This window comes from Nycticebus coucang, chromosome 24, assembly GCF_027406575.1.
Source record: "Nycticebus coucang isolate mNycCou1 chromosome 24, mNycCou1.pri, whole genome shotgun sequence".
Classification (NCBI taxonomy): domain Eukaryota; kingdom Metazoa; phylum Chordata; class Mammalia; order Primates; family Lorisidae; genus Nycticebus; species Nycticebus coucang.
Genome location: NC_069803.1, coordinates 14,360,423 through 14,368,479, shown reverse-complemented (window position 1 = coordinate 14,368,479; position 8,057 = coordinate 14,360,423). Strand labels below are relative to the sequence as shown.

The 8,057-nt window shown below is 38.8% G+C and overlaps 2 pseudogenes; one reads left to right on the top strand and one right to left on the bottom strand.

The window, feature by feature from the left end:
- The first annotated feature begins 743 nt into the window (after positions 1-743).
- LOC128576618 (uncharacterized) lies at positions 744-812 on the top strand (annotated as a pseudogene).
- Positions 813-2,776: 1,964 nt separating this feature from the next.
- Positions 2,777-3,064, bottom strand: LOC128576376 (protein CEBPZOS-like; annotated as a pseudogene).
- Positions 3,065-8,057: the final 4,993 nt, after the last annotated feature.

Here is an 8,057-nt window from a genome sequence, read left to right as displayed (position 1 = left end):
TCAAAGCACTCAAGCTAGTCCTCTCATTTGATCCTGCAATCCCATTACTGGGCATCTACCCAGAAGGAAAAAAATCCTTTTATCATAAGGACACCTGTACTAGACTGTTTATTGCGGCTCAATTTACAATCACCAAAATGTGGAAACAGCCTGAATGCCCACCAACCCAGGAATGGACTAACAAGCTGTGGTATTTGTATACTATGGAATACTATTCAGCCATTAAAAAAAAATGGAGACTTTACATCCTTCGTATTAACCTGGATGGACGTGGAAGACATTATTCTTAGTAAAGCATCACAAGAATGGAGAAGCATGAATCCTATGTACTCAATTTTGATATGAGGACAATTAATGACCATTAAGGTTATGGGGGAGAGGAAAAGCAGAAAGAGGGATGGAGGGAGTGGGGTGTGGCCTTGGTGTGTGTCACACTTTCTGGGGGCAAGACATGATTGCAAGAGGGACTTTACCTAACAATTGCAATCAGTGTAACCTGGCTTATTGTACCCTCAATGAATCCCCAACAATAAAAAAAAAAAAAATTTATAAGGAAGTGAATTTCATTTAAAATAAAGGATATAAACGTTCAAAATTCATCATTTGCTAATTCTTTTATGACATTTCACTATTTTCTGTGTTCTTGAGGTTCCATCCGTCTACTGTATTTGTATGATATAAATAATACGACACAGTGTACAGCCTTCCAGCTCCTGGGTCAGTGACGTCAAGTTAGTAACTCAATCGCTTCTCGGCCTTTTGGCTAAGATCAAGTGTAGTATAAGTTGGTTACTTGAAATGGGGGAATATTTACACAATGGACATTGGCAAAGGCTGCAAATTAGCTCTTCAGAAGGTTGGTGGTTAAACATTTACCAAACATCACTGGGTGAAAAACAGAGACCACTCATACATTATGATAGAAGGTAAGAGGGGAAAGTTTGGAGTTAAAAATGCACCTGTGGCTCAAGGAATAGGGCACCGGCCCCATATGCCAGAGGTGGCGGGTTCAAACCCGACCAAAACTGCAACAACAACAACAAAAAGTTGCCTCTAATAATAATTCGGACACACCAAAAAGCAGTAGCTAAAAGCCTGGACTCAGTAGTCAGGATTTAGGATTTAAACCTGTTTTCTGGTATTTATTAGCTATGTACCTTGAGCAATTGACTCTGTAGGTGCGTCTCTTCCTCTGTAAATAAGATCTAATACTATCCACTTATTAAGGTTTAGTAAGGATTACATGAACTAATATGCGTAAGTCTCCCTAAATAGCTTTATGGGTTAGCTATTATTATTATTATCAAAAAGTGATGGGATTATTAATGCCGCTAATCCAGAAGTCACGATGATGCAAACAGCAGGGACCCACCTGAAAACTCTAAGACCATAAAGCTATTTACAAATACTGTTACTTTTTTTTACATTTACTTTCACATCATGATTTCAGTTTTTCTTCGGAAGGTAAATCCAGCACCTGATTTTAACACAGAACAGTATGTTTATACTATCATACATTGCTTTTTAATATTTGGGAAGTAAATTAAAAATTTCCACAGTTTTGCTCTAAAGGTTTTTATCTTCTGTCCTTAAGCATTTTGGAAACATGAGAAAAATCAGTTGGGTTTCCCAAAGAGCATGTCATTTAACACAAATGTGTATCTTAAATGGTCTGAGTCAGAGAAGTTGCTCAGAAATTGGGTTAATGGAAACTCCAAGTCTCATTCCTCTGAAGAGGAATTCAGATTTTTTTTCTATGTCTGTGAATAGTGCCAGCCTTTGAGGCTAAATCGAGGGAATGAGCTTGCATAGTGACAAAAGGAAAGAAGAAGGATCTAGAACAATTAGACATGTGACTCTCTCTCTGAAACCAAGTAAATAATAGACTCACCCAGTCTATAATGTGAAGAGTCTAGTCAATTAGGTCTGAATTTTGATTGATACAAAATTCAGGATGTCTGCTGACAAAGTGGTTTTGGAGAAAGTTGTAGCCATGCAACCTACCCTCTGAGATCCTGACATTCGGCCTTCGCCTATCGGAGGCTCTAGGAAAACTCTGTGACCCGTTGAAGTCACTTCAACCAGCAGAAACGGGAAGGCTGTGAAATAAATTGTCCAAAGAGGCCCTTCCAGGCCATTGCATAATCCACACTTTAAAGCAGACTGTAGCATTGTCTACTCACACCAGTCACTCACCTTTCAGACTCAGTTATTTTAATGGGCTAATCCAACTAGTATAAATCTACTTTGTTATTTATGCCAACACTGGGAAAAGGGCTGTTTAAAAGCAATAACCTAGGCGGGGCACGGGGCCTATCATCTCAGCACTTTTGAGAGTCTGACGAGGGAGGATCATTTGAGGCTAAATGTTTAGAACCAGCCTGGGCAACAGAGTGAGACCCCTTCTCTATAAAAAAGAAATTTTATAAAGTAGCCAGGGTAGTGGTGCATGACTATAGTCCTAGCTACTCTGTAGGCTGAGGCAAAAGGGCTTGCTGAAACCCAAGAGCTCAAGGATACACAGTGAGCCACGATTGGGCCACTGCGCTCTAGCCTGGGTGATAAAGTAAGATCGTATCTCTAATAAATAAATAAATAAATAAATAAATAAATAAAACATAAGTTTTTGATAATAAATATAGAAGAAAAGCAACAAAAAAGCAGTTGATTTGCTTAGTGGGTGGGAAACCATAGGCCATGGCAGAAGTTCCTGTTGCTCAGCAGGATGTTCTGTGACAGCTCAGAGTCTGCAGTGCAGTGGTAGGCTCATGTTTTACTCTCCTCCCAAAGGTCTCAAACAGCTTAAATGGGAGGCTGAACATGATGACTGGTTTTAATTTTTGCTGTTCAACCATTTTTCTTGATCTTGCTGCCTGATTCCATACATTCCAGCCTGTTCAATGGATCTGTAATAAACTTCCAAGATCAAGGGAAATTTCTTGCTCATTGTTTTCCTGAAATCTTGGCTTGTGTTCATCTTATTAAATTAAAAAATATACTCCAAAAAGGCCCCAAACTCAGCTGCTAAAATTCCTTTAAAGATCTTCTTTGCCCGGGGGTCCATTGTGGGAGTCGTCCTAAAGCGTGGGGGGATGGAATATTATTCAGCTATTTTTAAAAAATGGAGATTTTGCAGCATTTGCACTAACCTGGATGGAGGTGGAACACATTATCCTTAGTGAAGCATCACAAGAATGGAGAAGTGTGCATCCTATGTATTCAACCTTGATATGAGGACAATTAATGACAATCAGTGACATGGTGGAGCATGGGGGAAGGGCGAGCAGACAGAGAAAGACGGAGGGGGTGAGGGTAAGGAAAAAAAAGAAGAAGAAAGAAAATAGTGATTAATTCTCACATAAATTGGATTTGATTTTGACTAAAGTACATTACTTAAACATTAATTTTTACTTCAACTTGTTAATATGTTGTTTAGGATACAGGATACTGCATCCTCATTTATAAGTGAATTATGTTTGTAATTTCCCCTTTATAATAATATATTTTTCTAATTTTAATATCAGATGTATCCGGATTAAGTAGAATGATTTTGAAGTATTTATTCTTTTTCTATTGTCTATAAGATTTGGCATGATCTATTTTTTGAAATTATCTTTTATTTATAAATATTGTCTATTCTTTGATACTTTGGGAAAAAAATAATAAGAAATACTTAATTGATGACTCCATACCGAACCTCAGGGTCAAAGCGTTCTATAATAGACACACTCTTATTTGACAAAGTGAATGTTACTTTCTTCGCATTACTATTATTATTATTGCTTAATACTTCGTTGCAGCAATCGTCTGATTTCTTTTCTGAATGTATTTGATTTCTGAATGTATTTGTCTTCGTTCGTTCTTTGCAAGGTTTTTGTTTCTGGTCCCTATCTTAAAGATTGTTATTGTTGTTAAAGTTTACGCCTTTTTAATTTTGCGAAGGCAAAAAGTGGAAGCCTAATGAACACAAGTATATGTGAAAATAAATAAATAAATAAATAATAAAGTAATAGCCTCATGGAAGAACACTTTTCCAAGGTGCAACAGTTGAAGAGGCATGTCCTAGAAGTCTATAATAAATAATAGTTTTTCTTAAAGAAAAATCAAACAATGCTTTTAGCAAAGCAGTCACATCCAAGCTTACCATTCAGGAACGCTTGGACCACCAGAAGGTGGCAGGGTGCTCTGCACCGAAGAGTGTGCCCTTTGCCATGTTTAGAATTCCTTCTGGTACACGCTCTAGTTGGTGCCTCAGGGGAAAAGCATGTGACACTCTTGGTCCTTTGTGACAACAGCTGTCTTACTGTCACCGTCCTATTCAGAACTATTTTGGCAGCACCACAGCTGCTGGTGGAGCCCAGATGGGGTGTGTCCACGCATATCCGAGTGGCAACGAGGACAACTGTCACTGGCAAGGTGCCTCCCTGACAGGCACACCAGGGCCACAGACTCTGCTAGTGCTTTATTACAATGTAAGTAAATGGATATTATAAAAATAAATCTACGATCGTGATTGAGCATGTGTCAAATTTAAAAACACAAAGATTAATTTCAAATGGAATGTTTTAATTACTGTGTAATCCCACCCTCCAGATATAAAATGCTAGTAACAGTTTTGCTAAGTTTGCTTTAGTCACATTCGTGCGTGTGTGTTGGAGGAGGGGGCGGAGACAGAGATTTTCTTTATTCTTACTTACTTTCTTATGTCTCAATCTCAACCTCTCTCTCATATGCATTATTTTTTTCTGAATCATCTGATGATAAATTGCAAACCTGATGCCCTCTTTCCTCCCAATACTTCTGTGTATTCCCCCCAAAAAGAGCAGTCTTATATTTGTCAAAATCAGAAAATTAACACTGATAACTAGAAGCCCAAGTGCCCATCGACCCACGAATGGATTAATAAATTGTGGTACATGTACACCATGGAATATTATGCAGCCTTAAAAAATATGGAGACTTTACCTCTTTCATGTTTACATGGATGGAGCTGGAACATATTCTTCTTAGTAAAGTATCTTAAGAAAGTATCCAATGTACTCAGCTCTACTATGAAACCAATATATAAGCACCCACACTTCCATATGAAAGCTGTAATCCAGGTGGCGCCTGTGGCTCAGTGAGTAGGGCACAGGCCCCATATACCGAGGGTGGTGGGTTCAAACCCAGCCCCGGCCAAACTGCAACAAAAAAAAAAAAAAGAAAGAAAGAAAGAAAGCTGTAATCCAACTACAGCCCAAGATGAAAGGGGAAAGAGGAGGGGGAGGGGAGGGGAGAGGCTAGGTGGAGGGAGGGTAATTGGTGGGACCACACCTATGGTGCATTTTACAAGGGTATATGTCAAATCTACTAAGTGTAGAATATACATGTCTTAATATAATAATTAAGAAAGTGCAGTGAAGGCTATGTTAACTAGTTTGTTGTAAGTATTTCAAATTGAATATAAAACCAGCACACTGTACCCCATAAATGCCTTAATGTACACAGCTATGATTTAATTTTTAAAAAAGATTATTTAATCTTCAGAATTTATTTAATTTCACTAGTGTTTTCATTATTGTTCTTTTAGCAAAAGAAAAACCAAATCTGGTCCAGGACCCAGTCCAAGACCACTTGTAGCATTTATTCCCTTGGTGTCTTAAAACCTGAGTGTTTCTTCAGCCTTGTCTGACTTTGACTTTGGAAGGGTACAGGACAGTTACTTTGTACGTTGTGCACCTTGGCAGGAACATTACAGCGTGTTTCCTTAGTGCGTCTCAGATGGAGGCACAGGCTGAGGGTCCGACACTCTGCTGATGACATCGAGCTTTGACAGTTTGATTAAGGGGAGACCTACCAATGTGCTCTGCTGTAAAAGTCACCACTTCATCCTTTGAAATTACAAGCTCTCTATCCAGCACTTACTAGAGACTAGGTAAGTATTCTATTAATCTTCAAATTTTTACCTACTATTTTTTACCATCCCTTGATTCTTACTGTATCAATTATTATTAAGATAATTACCAAAAGGTGATTTTCTAATTCCATCATTCCTCATTTACCAGTTTGCTTTCTACTGTTTTTCCTTTCCCTCCATTTATTTATTTATTCACTTATTTTTATAAATATTGGTACTCGTGGATTCTAATTTTTTTCCATGAATGATGATCGACTGCTCTATTTGTTTATTCTGATGTTCAGACTGCCCCAGAATTGGTCTTTGTTAATTTGGGACATACGCGATGTTAGGATTGTTCTTTTTTTTTTTTCTTGAGAGTCTCACTCTGTCACCCTGGGTCGAGTGCTGTGGCATCATCACAGCTCACAGCAACCTCACTCTTGGGCTTAAGTGATTCCCTTGCCTCAGCCTCCTAAGTAGCTGGGACTACTGGCACCCACCAATGCCACAAAATTAGGCACAATATCTGGCTAATTTTTCTATATTTAGTAGAGATGGGGTCTCGCTCTTGCTCAAGTTGGTCTGGAACTCCTGAGCTCAAGCAATCCACCTGGCTTGGCCTCCCAGAGTGCTAGGAGAACAGGTTCCAGTCACTGCACCCCACCTGTTAAGATTGTTCTAACTTGCATTTTATTAATGACAGAGTCCAACATTTTTTTTATATGTACTTGCTCTTGCATTTCTTTTGTGAACTATCCAGGTTGTTTGGCCATTTTTGAACATTTTCATTAATTCCTAAACGACTTTTAATGGTGGTAAAATATACGTAACATACAACTTACCATCTTAACCATTTTAAGGTGGTATTAAGTACGTTCACGCAATTGTATGACCACCACCACCACCCCCATGTTTAGAGCTCTTTCCGTCTTTCAAAGCAAGCTGTGCACCCACCAAACGATAACTGCTCATTCTCCCCTACCTCCAGCCCTGAATGAGCACTCTTCCCCTTTCCTGTGTCTATAAAATGGACTGTCCTAGGTACTTCCTATAAGTGGAGTTATCCAGTAGTTGCCCTTTTTGTGACTGTCTTATTTCACTTAGCACTGTATCTTCCAGGTTTATCCACATCCTTTTCAACACTCGTTATTCACTCTCTCCCTTTTTATTTATTTATTTTTTTTGTTGTTCAATGAGGTGTTCAATTTGTGTGTGTGTTACACAGGCCCTGGCTGGGTTTGAACCCACCACCCCCGGTCCATGGGGCCGGCGCTCTAACCACTGAGCTGCGGGTGCCCAGCCTGAGGTGTTTAATCTTACTGACTTGTAAGATGTCCTGTATGCAGTATACCATCTCTTCATTTGTGTATGTTGCAATTTTTTTCTGTAGATGTATCATCCACTTTAACTCATCCAGTTGTCTACAGTATTTTTCCATAGACCTTTTAAAAGATGCATACAATCACACATGGTGATTTCCTTCATGCCTTTGTTGGAAAATTATATCCTATTTGAAATTAAGGAAATATTTACTCTTTTAAGTTAGTCTTTATTTTCACTGATTATATTTAATCTCCTTAATCCGTTCTGAAATTTTAGGCATATGCTAAGAATAAATATTTTCTTGCCCCAAAGTCATCAAACATAATTTCACAGGAACCATTTGATGATGTTTTTAAAGAATAAACGGTCATTAACAAAACGAAGACTTCTCTTGGTATTCTCTGGGTTGTCCAATCTGTAAACTGGGTATAATAATTTCTACCACATCATTGCATTGCACACAGAAAAAATTAGGTCATGTCCTACCAGACTAGTTCATTCTTACATGCAAGAAAAAACACTTTGAGTCTAGGCAAAGTGGCTCACACCTATAATCCTAGCACTCTGGGAGGCCCAGGTGGGAGGACGGCTTGAGGTCAGGAGTTTAAGACCAACCTGAGCAAGAGTGAGACTCTGTCTCTACTAAAAATAGAACAAATTAGCTGGGTGTAGGGCCATGTGCCTATAATCCCAGCTATTGGGGAGGCTGAGACAGGAGGATCATTTGAGCCTAGGAGTTTGAGGTTGTAGTGAGCTGGGATGGTGCCATTGAGCTCTAGCCCAGTGACAGAGGTAAATCCTGCCTCAAAAAAAAAAGGAAGAAACACTTTGAAAAGTAGACTATGAAATCTGATGC